The sequence below is a fragment of the Hyposmocoma kahamanoa genome, unplaced genomic scaffold, assembly GCF_003589595.1.
Source record: "Hyposmocoma kahamanoa isolate Upper Pololo Valley unplaced genomic scaffold, ASM358959v1 263, whole genome shotgun sequence".
Classification (NCBI taxonomy): Eukaryota; Metazoa; Arthropoda; class Insecta; order Lepidoptera; family Cosmopterigidae; genus Hyposmocoma; species Hyposmocoma kahamanoa.
Window position 1 is genome coordinate 1,804,095 of NW_020653766.1, and position 19,807 is coordinate 1,823,901.

The 19,807-nt window shown below is 37.1% G+C and overlaps 1 protein-coding gene across 1 annotated transcript in view; it reads left to right on the forward strand.

Annotated features, from left to right (window-relative positions):
• Window positions 1-1,233: 1,233 nt before the first annotated feature.
• Window positions 1,234-19,807, forward strand: part of LOC113228987 (muscle calcium channel subunit alpha-1-like) — a 188,193-nt gene continuing 169,619 nt past the window's right edge. Inside the window, exon 1 of the mRNA XM_026462453.1 lies at window positions 1,234-1,504. The gene's annotated coding sequence lies outside the window, so the exon portion shown is untranslated. The remainder of the gene's footprint in view (window positions 1,505-19,807) is intronic.

Below are 19,807 nucleotides of genomic sequence, written 5' to 3' on the forward strand. Positions count from 1 at the left end.
TGATTTGCCACGCAGAGGTTCCGGGTTCAATTATCGGGCCAGGAAAAGTGTATATGGCCTACAATTATTTATATCATGAGTTTTTGTGTAATTTATGGTTGTCTATATGTGTGTCCATGGCACCCTCGGCACAGAGTTTCGATAGTGCGAGGCTAAAAAAGAAAAAATCAACTCATTTATGCGTCGCACTGCAGAGCACGGTGGTAGGTGAAATCAAACTGTACCATGGCTAGCTACCTAAGTAATTTTTCAAGAAAAAAAAATCATAACTCTCATTTTATTTGCTAAATGGTCAAGCTAAAACTTTCTAGTTTTCCAAATAACTAATTAAATTAGAGTGTGAGAAAAAAACACTTTAAATTGCTCTCCCGTAATATTTTGCAAATGTACGTTAAGACGTTTTACCTGTCCAGTATCCAAATAATCATAAAAATGATGTTAAAAATTTTGATCCCCCATTATATATTTTCGATCAAGCGTGTATAGTTAATATATCAGTACATGCTACTGGAAATACATACACAACTTACAAAATTCTTGTACAACGAACGACGTTAAGAACTAAAAGAAAATCTGTATAGTGTAAACACGCAACACAGATTTTCTTTTAGTTTAGTTCTGTTGTCTGTCTATAGAATAGAATTTTATTTTTACTTTGATCTGTTCACATTATTATATACTATAATACATTATACAACACTACCTAATTAAATTCAAACTTCGCCCATGCAGGGAGTGTGATTTTTTTTTAATTAACAATGGCGACAGCGCCATTTTGAAAAAAATTTTGGGAAGCGTGTTTTACTTTTTCACAACCATCTTAAAATATTTACGTTTTCTTTTATAAAGTGAATTTTAAATATTTAAAAGCAGTCTTTAAAACCTGAAACATGCGCCCCTGAAAAAAATTTTCAAAATGGTGCATTCGCCCTTTCACTGTTATGACAATAACGTTATTACTTTTGTGTTTAATCCTTATTTACGTCACATAAGTTAATAAAGTGTATCTATATATCTATTTTGAAGGAATAATAAAGTCATTCTACAGTCGAAACTCAATATACACTAAAGAAAATAAAGAAAAAGGACGTGCATGCACCGACTCAGTGCGTTGCCATTTCGAAAATAATTCATGGCACGAATCGAGGTCACCGGAGTGGCGTGAAGTTCGCGCAGGGCGAGAGGTAACTCGGCCCCGCGCATCGAGCTGAAGTTGGCACAGTGCGCGCGCCGCGACCGCCCCGCGCTGCCCGACCCAGCGATGAAAAAATAAAAAACAGATAAAAAAAATAAAGGCGTGTACCAAATTTCAAAAACTTGCGTAAAAAAAACATGGCGTGCATCCCCTAACGTATTGTAACAAAACATTTTCTCCATAAACATGAAACGTCCTCAATACGAAGGAACTTAATTATTATAATAGTGTTGTAGCATAATTGTGTATTGTGAATGTGAAGTGTTGTGTACATAATTGATTTTATTAAGCCTACTCATTATACCTTTAGTAAGTATACACCTACCCCAATCATAATTTATACGTAGAAAATTTTCTTTAATTTTATTACCATTTTCCACAGATAAGCGAAGATGTAGATTTACGTTATTAGATAGCAATTTTTTTTCTTGTCATAGAAACCAGGATTTTTTTAGGTAAACAATCATCCAGGAAATTACTGCAATTACTACGCTATCATTTTTATAAAATAATGTTTCTCATGAAACAATTGCCTTTGAACAATATTTTGTTTTTTGTTTTTTCGTTTTCAGATTGTACCTAACATATTGCCAAACAAAATTGCTCGTAGTACAATACAATACAATACAAATAATTTATTGTTCTTTTAGTCAGTCAGACGTCACTAGATATAATAGCTTTATATGTCAATGCCACTAAAGTATTTTCGTAAAAACTTGAATAAAGAAATACATAGCACAGCACACCAATTTTTCAAAATAAATTCTGATGTATGCAAAAAATGCAACATTAAAAGAAATCATTAAAAATATTTAAAAAAAAACATGTACAGCGCAGTTATTGTAAATATTAGACAATAATAAGCAATTTAAAAAAGAACACGAAAAAGTTATTTGGCGCCAATCGGAAATTGCATTGAAAATGAATCATTTTTTTATTTTTACGTCTCTTTAATTACTCATTCTCTGACAACAAACAAATAAAAAAAAAATGCTCATGCGAGTGACAGTATCCCTCAGATATTTGCGATTTAAAACTTTATGGATGGGCGTGTAGGTTACCATCAACGATTTGACCGTCATTTGATAATAATTCTTCCTCATGAAATATGAAACTTTTAAGCAATAATTATAATGATATGCTAAAACATCACGCCAATTACCTGATCCACCACAACATCCAGACCAGAATCAATTTACAAAAGTCGTTTTCCCAAATTGGTCCAACCGGGAACCAAGCTCAGAACCTAATCGTCCATCACCCACAGGGCAAACCGTTGCGCTACCGAGGTCGTCAATAATAAAAGAATACAAGGATGTAATACGTCAAAAGCTTAAATAAACGGGTGAAATTTTGGTCCCGCGGGTGTTCAAAATGACGACAGCATTTTCCCCTTATATCAGATACATTGGACAAGATAGCTGCCAGCCGTTAAGTCCCTAGTCGGTTTATTAAGGTTTTTGATATCATGTTATAGAATGAAAGGGCACTGAGACCCCACGGATTAAGGGTTGTTGTTGTGCAGGTTTTTTTAGAAAATCAACGGACGCTGATGCGGGAGTATTTAAAAAAAACGCGAAAAATGTGCCTCCTCACTGAAGCTGTCTACATGAAAAATTTTTAGCTTTTTTTTGGTATTATAATAAAATATGATTTCAATGATTTTGTGACATTATTAGCAAAAGAATTAATCTGCTTATAGCTTAATTGTTGTGGAAATGTATCTAAGTTATATCTAAAAACAACAGCAGAGCTCACAGAAATACAAATATTTAATTTTTTTTTTTATAATATCAAGTGACCGGATAAAAAAGTATGATGGTAAGCTACACGCCTGTCCATAACAGTTGCAGTGTCCTCAGAGCTTTAAATCGCAAAGATTTGAGGGTCACTGCCACTGCGCCCGTCGCCCAGAGACATAAGTTGACGAGTCCCATGTGCCTGTAATTTCCGAAACCACAAAACCGAAACACTTGCTGACATTACTGCTTGCCGGCTAAAATAGGAACTGGGAGGAGTTCCATTACTACGAAAGTTTACTTTCTGTAGTTGATCTGTGCTTTTTTGGTTAACAGTCTGTTTCTGGAAGTTTTGTAGTTTTTTTGCATGCCACCACTCGAACATCCACAATTAATGTCAGCATCGATGAATGCGGATACGGATATTTTAATTCATACAGAATATTCGCAGATGCAAATGCTGATATTCGCAACAACCCTAGTTTCTATTCAAATAGTTGGGAATAGGATAGTTATTTAAGTAGCCAAGCCGTGAACATTACTAAATATTTTCGTCATTTCTCCTAAGTTTTTCTCACTTCTTTAATTAATTACGAGTATTTTTTTATTTAATAGTTATATGTATGCATAAATTCAAATAATTTCTCTTTGTTTCGTCATAATTTTTATATAGTTTGTTTCAAATTGTTGCTATCGCATGCTGTGACGTTCCTTAGGTAGGATGGTTCACTATTTAATGTGTAGTATTTTCTTTGTGGAATATCCTAAATAAATAAAGAAAAACTTCCTTTTGACCATTTTTTGAAATCTACACAAAATTAGTTGTTAAACTACATTAGTAAACCTGTCCACCTATACTCAAATATCATAGCATCAAAATCCCGGCGATGTCCCGAAAACTTGAATGTCCCGATGTGTAGCTAGATTTTAAAGTAAGTTGCAAATCCAAGTAGCATATAATAAAGCCAGAAAAAATTAAGTAAAATATTGCTTAATAGCGTTTTTCTCGCAGCCCATATGTGCCAGCGCAACCAAAAAATTTTTGTAATATACAAGTATGGCCTTTCAAAAAACAATCTAACGAATTACTTTGCTGCAACGATTTAGTTACCAGAATTTTATTTAAAAAAAATACTAAATACGGGTCATAAACTTTGGTCGTGGTTTTCTCCAAAACTATTTTTTTCTCTTTTTTTGCCCCGCACTAGGGAAAACCCTGTGTGTTGCAGTGAGACTCATGCAAGTTTTACTCGTGCATTCGAAGTGAAACGTTTTCTGTGATTCGATTTTAGGGTTAAAAAAAATGGTGTGCAATGTTAATATTGTCGCTAATTTAAACAATAACGGTTAACATAAATATAGAATATAATAATAATAATAACGTACATACTCGTAGCCCCGCAGTAGGGAAACCCTGTATCGCGGGTGCCATGGAAATACACATAGATAACCATAAATTACTTTTATTTTTATTTCATCAACAAAGTGTACACCCAAAGTCACGAGAGAAATAAATGCAGGTCTTGCAAATATTTCTCCCGACCCGGGTATCGAACCCGGGACCTCTACGTGGCAGTCCAAAATGAAAAAAATACAATGTCGTAAACACAACACGACGTCTATATTTAATTAAATTATTAAGAAGATATCAACTGTTCGTTTGATTCACAAATGGAGGCCTTCTAAAGGCATTTGAACTTAATCGACTGTCAAGTCTAGTTCACAAAGCTGTCTTGGGTTATAAAAGTCCGTATTTGCAAATTAATTCGGCTATGAATGAAAATGAAGTTCGAGTTTTATCATCCCTATCAGATGAGGACGTCTTCAAAAAGGCCAGTTACTGACAAAAATAAACGAAAATGAAAAAGCGAATAAGGCACAGTGCGTTTGCAGGCTCTACTTACCTTAGGGATCCTTAAGGCGACTGACTTCAACGTGTTGGTAACCGCATCCCACTTCGATGCTTGTGGGGTCGGGGAATACCTACCCAATCAGTTTGTTGAATGTTTTGAACGATTTGTTGTCACTGCGTAAACATATATTTATGATGATCTGGTGATTTCTGCGAAGGCAGTCAAGTCGCTTGCCGAAGAGGCGGCAGTACACTTGGTGTAAACAGGCCATGACGTGACGCAAAGCATAGGGAAGTAGTCTGTCAAAGGTTACAGTGGACGCTGTATAAACACGCCATGACGTGATAGAATGGATCTATGTGTTTGCGCATTGAGTCTGAGGGATAATCAACCAGTTTGCGCTCAAAACTGATACAACAAATATAAAGAAGCTGATGTAGTGACCAAAATAGAAAAGGGAATACTTTTTGAGTAAATGAATACTTAATGGCTTCGTGTAGTAAGAATTGATGTTAGCAGATTGATGGTGCAAAATTTATTGGGCGAATGTAGACCTCGAGATGTCTATCTCGTTTAGATTGAGGATGTCCTTGAAACAGGTCAAGTTAAAGTAAAAGTACCAGAAATAAACGTAATGTATGAAGAAACTGACACGAGGAAAGAATGCGAAAGAACTTTGTTAGGAGCACAGCCCGTAGAGTTTCACGATCTCTGCCCGATAGCGGGAGACAGCCGTAATGGTTTGTATTGAGATCCAAAATTGCCTCCACTCAGCATTTGCCGTATTATACACGCAAAACAAACCGACAGACGGTGATAACAGGGTTCGTATGATGTTTTGCAACGTTGTTTCAAAGATTAAACAATGAATTTAGTTGGATAAAAGTTGATAGACCTATCCGACAACTTTTATACCAGTATATTACAACAAAACAGTTTCTTTTGTCGTTATCGTATTGACAAACCAAATTGGGAACCAATTATTCGTTAATGTGTGTTTATCAACTGTTATTATAAGTTAGCCCTAGTGTTAGTGCATTATCTTATTTAAATAACGTATTATATTATATTTCTTGCATTGCAATCATCCCATATAAATTTGCATATTTTCCATAAAATGTATAATGTCAAAGTGTTGATGTCATAGTTACAAGGCTAAATCAGAGAAGCCAAATTTTCCAAATCAGAGATGCCAAATTTGCCAAACCATTGATGATAAATTTGCCAAATCAGTTATGCCAAATTTGCCAAACCAAAAAAAAAACTTGTACAAGATATACAATTTGAAAGATATTCGCCGACAAGTGTCCAACAAAGCTCAGAACAAGAACAAATAATTCTTAGCAGTAAATGTCAAGTTGGCAATATATTAAGTTATTAGTTTACTTATGGAGTTAGTAACACAACCCAACCGAAATATCTGTGGGCCTCGAACACCCCGTTCCAATTCGTTTAACATCAACCCACTCCCGTCCGCTCTATACCTTTGCCACAGCGATCATAAATGTCACAATTGGTGATAGACTAAACAATTGTTTACACATTATCATGCTGATTACAGTAACACTTTCAGAGTGCTGTTTTTGACAGATCCATTTTACTGCGAAACGGAATGTAAGCGTTTTTTGTAACGAAATGAAATTAGCATTAGTAGCAGTAGAGCTTCTTGTGAAAGAGTTTGTCCAGGGAAGTACTGCCACATTACCTATTTCTGCCGCCAAGCAGAAATGTAAGCGTTACTGCGTTCCGGATTTGAAGGGTAAGGGTGATGGTGAAGTTACGAGCACATGAGACTAATCAACTTATATCTCAGGATGACGATCGCGGTGTCAGTGCCCATCAGATCTTTGTGTTTAAAAGCTATGAATGACACTGCAACTGTTATGGGTTAGGCGTGTCGTTTACCATCAGGCGCACGACTTGTACGTCCCGTCACTTGGTATATTAAAAATAAAGTAGTTTAACCTACGGACCAGGTAATAATAGCTGAGGGAATTTTTGAGGAAGCCCGAGAATTCTCCTGAAGACGCCTGACCTGTTTATTGCCTCGTAATACAATTGACATAAATTTCATTATTATTGTACAATTTGGGGCTATTCAAGATTAGTGTGAAAAGGCATTTTTTATAGCAAACGCTATGGCCAAGCGTGTGTCTATTATTTATAAAAAAAGATCGTCCAAGATTATTTTTAGTATAATACAAAGATCGAACACACAACTTTTAGCTACTCACCTTGAAGAAGGCTCAAAAATCTATATCGCTATAAAGGCGTTAAACGCCTAAAAAACTCAATACAAATGTCTACAAACTGACTCGTCGTATAGCTCAGTTGGCAGAGCGACGCTACGGTATAGCGTAACCGGTTCAAGACCTGTCCAGTCGAAGGAATGTTTCTTTATGTTCGATCTTTGTATTAAAAACTATAAATTTCATTAACTTACAATATTTTTCTTCCATGCTGTGCCGCGTTAAAGTAAATTGCGCCTAAAGCACAGGTCACACCGCGAACGAAAAGAACATATACGCGCGAGCGACTATGTCAACACTAAGCGACATATTTTACATAGCTAGCGGGATCGTTAGGTTAGATTAGGTTTGGTTTTAGTCATCACCAAATAAGAGGCCAAATTTGACACTTGTCATCGTGACGCGAATAGGGATGTAGACTAATAATATCGGTAATCACTTTATACGATTTTCACGAAATATCGATTCAAAATTTTAAGAGTTTGCGATTGTTTAGATTATTTTTCGGTTCATTTCTGTTCAGGGGGCCCTAAAAGACCAAATCGTGCAATTCTGTTAAAAGCAATTCATTTACAGAATTCCTTGCAATTTTGTAGCAATTGCTTTTATTTTAGTAAAATTTGCCACATTCCGATGAACTGTATCCATTTCTTTTAATGTTGTTTTATAATACTTAACGAAATTATGTGTATTTTTAAGGGCATACAAAATATTTGTGTAAACGTACTGTAATGCCACAGTCATGATACCAGTCTCCTTAAACTTATCTCTAAGAGAAATCCGAGAACCTAAACGGTGCACAAAATACAGGAACTATGCAGTTTTTACTTAGGGGCAATATGACAGCCTGTAGGGGTATAATAGACCCTTTGAGCTCGCCCGCATCCCCGGGCAGGAGTCAACGGGATTCAATCAACGAACAATAGGCTTTCATTGCTTCCGTACTCGTGTCACTTTGCTACCCTCGATTAATATCTATTAAACGAAAATGCAAAGGTTTATATCTTTTTTTTATAATATTAAGTGACGAGACGATCAAGTCGGGTGCCTGGTGGTAGAGACACGCTTATCTAATAACAATTGCAGTGCAACTCAGGGCTTTGAAAATTATGTACAAAGTTCATTGACTTACAATTATATGGACGTCGGGTCCGCGCTAAAAAGTGTCCGAACTTATAGGGCGTTAAAATCGTATACAGAGCGTCATTCACGCTTTAGTCTTCGTTTGTTCGACTGACAGCGAAGCGAGCAAAATTAGACAGTACTGCGATGACATTACAATTTAAATCTAACGTTTTAGCTTTTTCATATTCCTTTACATGTCACTACGTTTAAATAGGTTGACTTGGGACATTTTTGTCGTGGTTTTTGTATTAGACCCGTCGTCCATTTATTTGTAAGTCAATGACAAAGTTAGATATTTTATTCTCAAATAATTTGTTTTAGACTTTTATTATAGGCTGTTTTCCGAATTTTATATAATCGGATAAAATTTGAAGTATCGCAGCATGATGCATGATGCAGTTTGCAGTTTCGTGGCTAGCATTTTTTTTTATAACACCTAGAGTGACGGAACGAACGTAATGGTAAGCTACACGCCAGTCCACTCAGAGCTTTACATTGCTAAGGTCTGCGGGGCACTGCCACTGCGCCCGTCACCCTGAGACGTAAGTTGAAAGTCCCATATGCCTGTAATTTCACCAGCACCCTCACCCTTCAAAACCAGAATACGGTAATGCTCACATTACTAGGTACTTGGCGGTAGAAATAGGTAAGGTAGCAGTACTACCCTGGACGAACACTTTCACAAGGAGCTTTACTGCTACTAAATAGTATATTTAAATCAAGTTGTTCACACATAAAAACACGATTAACTGTTGTTCACGATTTTTTTGACGTTACGACGACAGACTGTCGTGACAATGGGAAGAGCTAGAAAGACAATCGTCTGACGATAAATAGTATTGTGACCACAGATAACCGAAGCTTCAAACGATTCTGTCGTGCAAACGACAAGGCGGCTGCCGTGAACCGATGAATTGTCGTCGCGATCTATTGGGAACAGCTAGATACGACAGCTGTTCAACGATACAATAAACGTCCAGGATGTGTCTTGTCCGTGTCTGTGGTCACGAGTCAGTTCATGGGAACACGCCCTAAGGTGTGTCACATATGTTTTTTAAGACCTTTATTTAATACCTAAATAATTTTGATCTAACAAAACAGCTTCTCCAGCTTCGTCGTCGGTAACTCAAAAAATATTTTTCTAATAACATTCAAACCTCAAATGGCTTTGGTCGATTCCGCACAACAGTGAAAGTGTTGAATTAAATACTTTGGAAAAAATATATAATAAAGTTGAGGATATATACGGCGTGAAAACACGATTCCTTATAATTTTCACGATAGAAGAAAAAATCACAAACTTACCTCTTTTTACAAGAAAACCACTGTATTCAATAGGTATTACAATTCACATATACCAATATTTTTTTTTAATATCGACTGAACTAAATAGAACACAAATCCGAGCTGAGGGGTATTTTTATTAAAAAATAAGTGCGCATTTGACCTCCATCTGACCTGATGGAAAGTGACGATGAGGTCGACGTGAAGCATGCACTCTTAAATGATGCCTATTCACTCTTGCATTGAAAAGGTCCAAGTTATTGCGTTCGGGGAACAAGTCTGCAGGCAGGGAATTCCACTCGCCATATAAAAGTGGAAGCGTAACGCTACGTGCCAATCCGGGGAATATCCACAACATAGGGGTTGAACCCCAACCCACGTCTAGTCCCCCGGCAATGGAAAGGAGAAGGCGGAATCAAGTTATGCAATTCCATCACACACTCTCCGTGATATATCCTGTAGGATACTCATAAGCTGGCATCTCTACGGCGGTCTTCAAGGCTCTACAGCTTCGCCTCTACTAATTCCGAGTCACCTATAAGCCTCTTAGCATGCTTGTCTATTGAATCCAAGGTGGCCAGTTGGTATTTAGCAGAGTCATCCCATAAGCGGCAGAAGTACTCCATACACGACCGGACTTGTGCTTGGTACAGCTGAAGCAATTCTCCCGATATGAAGCAACGCCTCGCCTTGGAAAGGATGCCAACCTTCTTGGCTGCATTTTTGGCTTTGGATTCAATTTATCTGCCGTAGTTCAGATTGGACGACAGGTCCATTCCAAGTAGGTGAAGACGGTCGACTATCGGTATGGACATATCACGAAAAGTCGGAGTCAGGTGAAATGGATAGTGGTAGCATTAAATTTGACAAGATTGGCATCGCCCCAATCGGATACTGATTTAAGTGTCAAATTCAAACGACTAACCATGGACTCTCGACAATACTGGATTTGTTCTGTACTGACTCTTGCATTGGTCAAGTATCTGTCCACAACTGTGCTGTCATCATCATACCCAAAGACTATCGATTGAATGTTCATTATGCTTACGAATAAATATCCGAGAGCTTTAGTGACAGCCGAGCTCCTTAAGAAGAGGTCATCTAGGCAAATACTACCACCAAGCAGTAACGTGAGCATTACTGCGTACCGGTTTTGAAGGGAAAGGGCGCTGGTGAAAACCGGTTCAAAACCGGTCACTTCCACCGGTCACGGTCGGACTTGTCAACTTATATCTCGGGGCGCCGGCGCAGTAGGAGTGACCCTCAGATCTTTGCGCTTTAAAACATTTTTTTTATAATACTAAGTAACGGGACGTGTGGCTGGTGGTAAGCGTGACGCCTATCCCTAACAGTTGCATTGTTACTCAGACCTTTAGATCACAAATATCTGAGGCACTGTCACTGTGCCCGACGCGACGCCCTGACAAGTCCCATGTGCCTGTAATTTCACCAGCACCCTTACCCTTGGAAACCGGAACGCAGTAATATTCATATTACTGCTTGGCGGCGCTCTTGGATGAGCTCTACTGCTACTAAAGCTCAGAGTGACACTGCAATCTCTTGTTCTTCCCGTCACTTTATATCATGAAAGAAAGATGGAGGTCAAATACCACTTATTTTTTTTTATAAAAATAATACTTTCTGGAAAGTTTTCCAATTCCATATTGTAAATTAGGTCCATTCGTGATAAAGAGGACGGCATGAGTTGGCTATCGTGCTCGTCGATTTTGTTTGAGGCCTCCGACGCGGCCTAATTTTTTTATTCTCAGAATTTATGAATAATTTCTGAACATTACAAATTGTGCGAGTCATTATCAAATTTAAGGCTTCGCTCTTGCTTTCTTCTTTACGTAGGTAGGTTTCAGACATAAAAACCAACTGCTCGTTTCTTAATTTATTTTATAAGTAATTGTAGAATTGAGAAATGGAATACACTGCCGGCATAGTATAATACTCTTATTATACTATACAAGTAGGGCAACTCTCGCCTGTGCAGTGCGTAAATGCCTACACATCCCTCGGAATATAAGGTTGTCACATCATTATTTTAGTTGTGCTTACAAGTTGTTAACATAATTTGGAAAAAGTAAGGTGTTCCTTTGTTAAATATTGCACGTACTAAGGTTATTTGATGTTTAATTCGGGATTTAATCACGAAGTCGTTAATAATTAAATAAATTAACTACATTTTTTTTCTTCCAGTGGGACTTTTTGAGTTAAGTTAATATAAGAAATGCATGTTTTTAATTATTTACTGTGGTGGTGGGTTTTATTATGCCTAGTGAGAGCCGAGGCAAAAAGTTTGTGAACCTATGTCCTTAATCTCTCCTTAAACGGGACCTGTACCCAGTAAGGGGAACTTTAATGAGTTAATGAAGACCCAGACAGACATTACGAAGTAAACTCAAAGTTTAATTTAATTTCTTGCTTGAACTTAAGCACAGTTCGTGTTGTAATTTATACCAAACATTTGCATACTTCGCCATCAATGTATAATGGAAGTTAAAGGTTGTTTTATGAATTTCAGCCTTACAGATGTTCATCATACAAAAGCTAAAGTCAACCTCCATGCGTTCACCATTACGAGTCGATAGCCTGAGTTCGAATTCAAGTTTTTTCAATTTATTTCTTTACAAACGAAATTAAAGCTGTTTGAAAAATGTATATCATATACTATACATGTTCTATTTAGTTCAGTTGATATAAAAAAATATTAGTATATGTAAAGTACTTATTGAATACCGCGATTTTTTTGTAAAATTTCGAAGAGACCAGGACTGGTAGCTGTAAAGGTACTAACTGGGTGATAAATCTGTAATAGATTTCTCATAGATGGCGCTACGACTAAAAAGTCGTTGAAAGACCAAGTACAAAGACACGACGCAAGCACATAGAAAAATTCGTGAGGTCCGTTGTTGGTTCGTTCCGTGGCTTAGTTGGTATAGCGTCTGGCACGGTATGCAAGAAGACGTCGGTTCGAATCCGACCGGATCGAAGGAATTTTTTCTGAGTGTTCGATCTTTGTATTAATAATTATTTCGAGGAGAGTTTGTGTTTTTTTTCTGTCATCAAAATGTGTATCATCAATTTTACTATATATTTTTTTCCCAAAGTGATCGATTCAACACTTTCGCTGCTATGCGGAATCAACTAAAGCCATTTGAGGTTGTATCAATTCTTAAGTAAGCACATCCGATTAGCGCAACGTTTTTTTAGATAGGGATATGGAACGCGCGAAATAAGAACGATATCAGTGTTGCCATTTTTATTTTTCAAAATTATTTTATTCCATGGGTAAAATTTTTACACCTGAAAACGCCATTTTTTAAGCTACTACTCGTTCACTGCGCTGACCTCCCTGAGAAGAACGAGCAAGAAAATCTAGGGATTGCTCTTTTCAAACATAAATGCCTTGGAATACACTTTGAATCATAATTGTGTGGAACTTGTTGTGTTTCCATACTTCTTTATCTAGACATACTCTTCAATATTGTAATATGAATTTTCAATTAAAATACGTTTAATGTAAGTTTTAAACTTAAGAAATGGTTATCTTAATATATGCTCCGGAATCTTATCGTAAAAACCTATACAGTTCCCCATAAAAGAATCGTTTACCTTAGTCAAACGAAATCGTGATACCATGAGTTTGGACTTAGTTCTAAGGTTAACATTATGGATCTAAAACTCTAATAGATAATAGAAAAAAAATAATTATTTATTATGTCAAGTAACGGGGCGAATAAGTCGTACGCCTGGTGGTGAACGATGCGCCTGTCCATTATAGCTGCAGTGCCACTTAGAGCTTTAAATTGCAAATAGAGCACAGCCTCTGCGCCCGTCACCCTGAGACGCCTGTTATTTCACCAGCACTCTTAACCTACAAAACCAGAACGCAGTAATGTTCAAATCACTGGTTCAGACTTAGATCAAAACGATGAGCTGAAAACCATTAGTGACGACCCCCGTGGTGGCTTGCACACCGATTTTCATGGTGTCTCCATATTTGCGGTCCCATTTAAGGTTCGATACCCGGTCAGGTCATTGTAGAAACTAACTTTTCTACATTGTCTAGGATCTGGGTGTTTGTAGTTCCGTTGTTGTTTCCGATTTCCATAACACAAGTGATTTACTTACTTACTTACTTACAGAGCAAAGTATAGTGATGTTGTATAATATATATTTATTCTGAAAAATATACTCTATTTGATCACTGTCCACTATTTTCCAATACTGAACCATTAGATATTATAAGCTTCAATTTCTCATCGCCTTTGCGTCAGACTTCCGGTATTTTTGATGTAACAAGTGCCATTGTTTCTCTTTATTGTCCTGCCTTCATCGGGCCTCAGCCTGGTTATTGAACAGGGAAATAACAGCCAGAAGAGCGGCCGTAGATTTTAATAAGATAGTCACATGACTCTATACAAAGTCGTAACTCAAAGTTGAAGGAATTGAGAAAGCACGATTTGAAAGTTCGAACAAATTACTGAATGGATCGTATAGGGAAGAATGGGATTATTTTTATATGTACATAATATTTAGTTATCGATTTATAAATGAGAATATAGAGACGGCCTCCATTGTCAATTGGCTAGCACACGCTTTCGTGATGTCGCCATCTCTGAGGTCCCTAGTTCCATGCCCGGCAGGAAATCTAAAAATAGAATGGAAAAATTTACTTTTATAGTCTCGGATATAGATGTTTGTGGTACCATCGTTAATTCCGATTTCCATAACACAGTGCTTTAGTTACTTGCTTTGGAATAAGAGCAACGTATATGATATCATCTAACATTTATTTATTTTATTTTATTTAAATTATTTTCGGAGGGCTTATCGCTCACACACAGGCACAAAAACCGTACATAGACAGCTTAAAACTGTGTGCCAAGGCGGCCTTATCGCTAAGAACGATCTCTTCCAGACAACCTTTGAGATATAAGAAAGCTAATCAGAACGTGATACGTAATGTGACAATAGCAAAATTACAACATTATATTTTATCAAATAATAAATAACGATACACTATACCTACATATATACTAGTATTAATAATTAAACCTAAATAAACTGATACTTACTAATAAATATATTAATAACGATATATACTAGATATATCGTGCCCTGCGATGGACGCGGTCGGCGTGGCTGAGTTCTAAGCCACAATAGTGTAATGTATGTTATCGATACGATAAGAAGAAGAAGAAGAAGAAGATAAATATTATATAATCACGTTACAGCTATAATTGAAAAAAAAAAATGGCGTATTAACTAAATAATATTGAAAAGCCTATTACAAACTATAATTTGATGAAATATAATTTTGCTGGTTCCATACAGTTATAATTTCAACTTTCAAATCGTGTTTTCACAATTCCACCATTTTTGAGTTACGACAGTATTTGGTTTAATGCACTAATGATGTAATACCAAAATAGTTCACACGGAATCTGTGTCGACTGCATAAATAAAATAATATTGTGTTTTATAACCGACGCAAGCAACGTGAAAAAAAGTAGGTACAATCCTATAATTAACAACGCACATTACAAATCTAAAAATATTTACTCTACCGTCAATATCAACCCATTTATACGTCCCACTGAGGGCATGAATCTTTTTAACTGACTTCAAAAAGGAGGAGGTTCTCAATTCGACTGTATGTTATTTTTGTATATACATATGTTACGCGATAACTCCGGTATTTGTGAACCGATTTTCATGATTCTTTTTTTGTTGGAAAGGGGGTACTTCCATAGTGGTCCCATTTCATTTTGAAGAAAATCATCCACCTCTAAGGGTGGCTGTTCACGCATGAAGAGTCATTTTTATAAATAGCGCCTAACTTTAATTTAGGAGCAATTATTTTAATGGTTGATTTTGGTATTTCTCCAATTCAAGGCGTTTTTTCTCTCGATATACTTTGAGTAGTGAGAACCTATTTTTATTATCCCCCAGTGTCATGTCCTGTATAGTGGCGACCTAGGGGATATTTCAATAAAACTAGGCAAATAGACGTAATTCCACGTACTTTTGAGGTCGGTTTTTTTAGTACTCTGTACTTAGATTATTTCTTATAGTATCAAGTGACGGGACGAACGAGTCGTGCGTCTGATGGTAAACTACACGCCTGTCCATAACAGTTGCTGTGCCACTCAGAGCTTTAAATCGCTAAGATCTGATCAAGTAAGATGGCAGTAGTTCCCTGGACGAATTCTTTGGAGTTCTCCCGCTACTAAAACTAAACTGTGTCATCCGCCACACTGGCACAATCCGTAATGGGACTTCATACGTTTTGGTTTGTGATAAATATCCTGTAGAATTCCGGCAGCCAACTTTACGGCGGTGTTCAAGGCCCTAAACTACTAGCCATCTCCGTATCAACCTTGCCGAAGCTAACATCTTAACGTTTTTATCTAGTACAATCTAAAGCTACTAGATGGCGTTTTAATTAAATGAAGTTTTCGAAAATCGCATAGATGATGGCGCCGCAGAGACGACACTCCGACATAATATTTGAATTTGCCTACATCACATAGACAAAGCTTTGACTAACGTTAAAAGGACAATAAATCTAACAAAAAAATATTTGACAATGTCAGACACAACTTGTTTCTGAGCAACATTGACAGGCTTCTAAATCGGATTTCCGAGAAAGCCTGCTCAAGCGCTTAAAGGCTTACTGCCTTCATACATATTATCAATTTATGTCCTAAGATTTTTGTGTCTAAAACCACGCACTAGGTTTTAGTCACACTTGCTCGTAAACACTGTCATGGCGTAATATTCTAAACTACGTCCACCTGCTTTTTCATTACTTACATTACCGCCCTGAGACAGTAATTGATTTTTTTAAATTGAATTTCACTTCACATTATATTTCAAGGTTAAGCAAAAATGTACTTATGCGACTTAAGTAAGTACTTCTAATACACTGTGGAGGTTAGAGAACGAAATCCCGGTTTCATTGCTGGCAAAACCAAATTGTAAACATACTTTTCTGGTTTTCGCTAGCAACTAGAAACGTTGGAATAACATCTCACCACCTTTAAGACTCAGACATTTAGATGTTTGTTTACCTTTGTATTTAGATACATTTACAAGGAAATGGTAAAGGTAAAGCACTTCTCTTGGATTTGTCATTTAGTGCGTGGAGTGAGTGGCCACAATGAAACGTGAACTGTTTAAAAGTGTGTTATTTTCGTGCTCTTTTTCAAAATTGGCACTCAAGCTGTATCATTCGCCTGCAAACTTCCGCATCCCGTTACATTTTATGGGTCTTAGGAACTGAGAAATATTCCTCAGGGGCTTGAAACCATTTTCAATGTTAAGAGAAAGCCTAAGAACTCGATATTATTTATTATTTGTTGCCAGAACGTGATACGATCATACTAAAGAAGGTCTTCTTATGGCAAATACTTTCAGGCAGTAAGCATGGCAAACATTATTGTGTATGCCATTGATACAATAAGAACATAAGCAACCGAACGCACAACTTCTGCGTCGCGTTACGTAGTTTAAGTAGCAGTAGAGCTCCTTGTGAATTTCTGCCGCAAGCAATTTAGGTCCGAAAAAAAAGATTTATTCCTAATGAACAGCATCTCATCATCGCACAAATCTAAGAAATCGATATGATAAAACTGTCATTGATAAACCTGTAATACTTTGAAATTTCTTTATAGATACGGTGGGTACAGACAAAGTACGATAGATAATAAGAATGTATAGATACCTAAGTCAAAGCTCATTTACTGGGAATAAACGTAATGATCTATTGCGAAAAATTATATAGTTTTCGAAAAAAAATGCATTCTGATACTTTACAACCAACTATGTTAAATGTAAGCAATACTGCGTTCCGGTTTGGAAGGGTAAGGGTGCTGGTGAATTACAGGCACATGGTACTCGTCAACTTACGTCACATGGCATTATAAAAATCATCATCATCATGGCGGCGGTTTTGTTAGCCAATCTTGGATGTAGGCCTCTTCCCTCTTCTTCCACTCTTGGCGATCTTGTGCCCGACTCATTCAGTCCCGACCTGCGTGTTGTCACATGTCATTCATATAACGCTGCGGTGGTCTGCCACGCCTTCTGTTGTCCGCTATGGGTCTCCACTCAAGTACTAGCCTTGTCCAACGCCTCTCGTCCATTCTCGCAGAATGCCCTCCTTTTCTTCGACACGTCAGACATGACATCTTTAACTTTGGTCCTATTTCGGATACAAACGTTGCTTTTCGGTCTCGCAGGGTAACTGCGACCATTGCTCTCTCAATATCCTTCTGCGCGACTCGAAACTTCTAGGTGGACTTCTTTGTAAGAGTCATGGTTTGAGTTAAAGACCAGAGACCCTCCGAGGGTCCCCGGTGTTTATATGGTTCCCTGTGACTGCGGCAAGTGTTACGTCGGCGAAACGAGACGGAACGTGGCTACCAGGGTAGCTGAGCATATCAGATCCATGACGAACCAAGATGTCAATGATCTGCGGTAGTAGACAACTTTCTGAGCTTTCGTTTACGTTTTGACAAAGCTAAGGTTTTAGCGCGGGAAAAGAATTTCGTGTCCCGCAAAATCCGAGAGAATATTGAAATAAGTAGGCGACCAAATTTTATATACGACCATAGACGATCACGGAAGAAAAACTTGACTTTGACTTTGAGATGTAGGGGTATTTTGCTACGTAGCGTTTGTTTGTTGACACCGAACGTCTGAGCGATCCGTCGTTCTACTTCCGCTTTTTGCTTCTCAAAGCCCAGTGTAACCTTATGCCCCAAGTATATGTATTCGGCCACTTTCTCCACTGGAAGCTAGTAGTTTGTGACTTATAAAAATAAAATTTTAAAAATAGTATCGAAACAAAACAAAAACCTTCAAATTCAACTGTACAAGGGTCAATTTTGAACTTGTCTGTCGCCTTGTAGTCGTAATTGTACTTCAGAACCTACACAGTCCATTAGCAACGTATTTGAAACAATGCAATAAAAAAATAGTCTTTAAAAAATGGTCGTAAAAGTGGAGCACTCCCGCCTGACTGTCGTTAAAGTTACGACTTCACCAATCCGGCTTCGGGCAATCTGTTTCAAATGTATTATTACATATCTCTCTGAATGAGTCTACCTTGTAGCTCAGTTCTTATTCATTCCATGAGTAAAGGCCCTTATAAAAGTTCTAGACAGGCAACGTTATAGCAACTTGTGCCCGCGACTAAGATAATAAATAAATAAGAAGACTTCATTTTTCAAGACAATACATACGTAACACTCTTATATATGATACATACAGGGTGTAATCGTTAAGTGTGCCCAGGTGAGCATTCCGTAAATATAAGAGCTATCATAAACCTTTAATCTGATACCGAAAGCACGTTACCCAGTGAGTAAAACGACATCATTAACTTTTTAGAAATAAAACTAGAAATATCGGATATTTTAACTTTAAATGCCCACATACATTTTAATATGACATTCGTAGAAAGGCTTCCCACTTTAAGAAATAACAATAAGTTGACAATAAACAGTATAGATAACGAAACTGCTATAAAAAAAGTAATAAAAGTATCTTTTCATTGAATATAATAATAATAATAACACACACACTTATAGTCCCGCACTAGGGCAACCCTGTATCGCCGGTGCCATGGACACACACATAGATAACCACAAATTACACACAAACTCAAGAGAGAAATAGATATAGGCCATACAAATATTTCTCCCGGCCCGGGAATCGAACCCGGGACCACTGCGTGGCAGTCCAGCATGGTAACCGTTCAGCCGCGGAAGCAGTTCAACAAAGTGATGTTTATTTTTAAGTAAGTACAAAATTTTATATTCATAGCAGTTGTTAGAAACTAAAGCCTCTCTACGAATGGCATATTACATATATTTCTATATCAGATTAAAGCTTTTTGATATCTCTTATGTTTATGGGATAATAATAGCCTGGGCACACTTAACAATTACACCCTGTATATAAGAGTCATCACAACTTATTAACATAACGTAAAAAACAAAAAAGAATATTAGTTGTGATTAGAAAATATTAATCTAGAAAATTTCTCGTGTCTCTAATTTGGATGTCTAAATAACACGATGAAGAAGAACGGTTCTTGGATCCTCAAGAGAGAGGATTGTTAAAGAAATGCTGCGTAATTATTCTGCCCTTGTCTCCGAACTTCAGGAATAATCATTCTCGAAATCTCCACCGAATTACCTAGCTTACTGCAGGAGGCATTCTGGCAGTAAATATTTTTCAACAGAGTGGACGTTCAGTGACAATTTTGAAAATAATTCGTATAGCCGAAGCTTCTGAATGTGTTTCCCGGAAACATTGACTTACAATTATATGGACGTCGGGTCC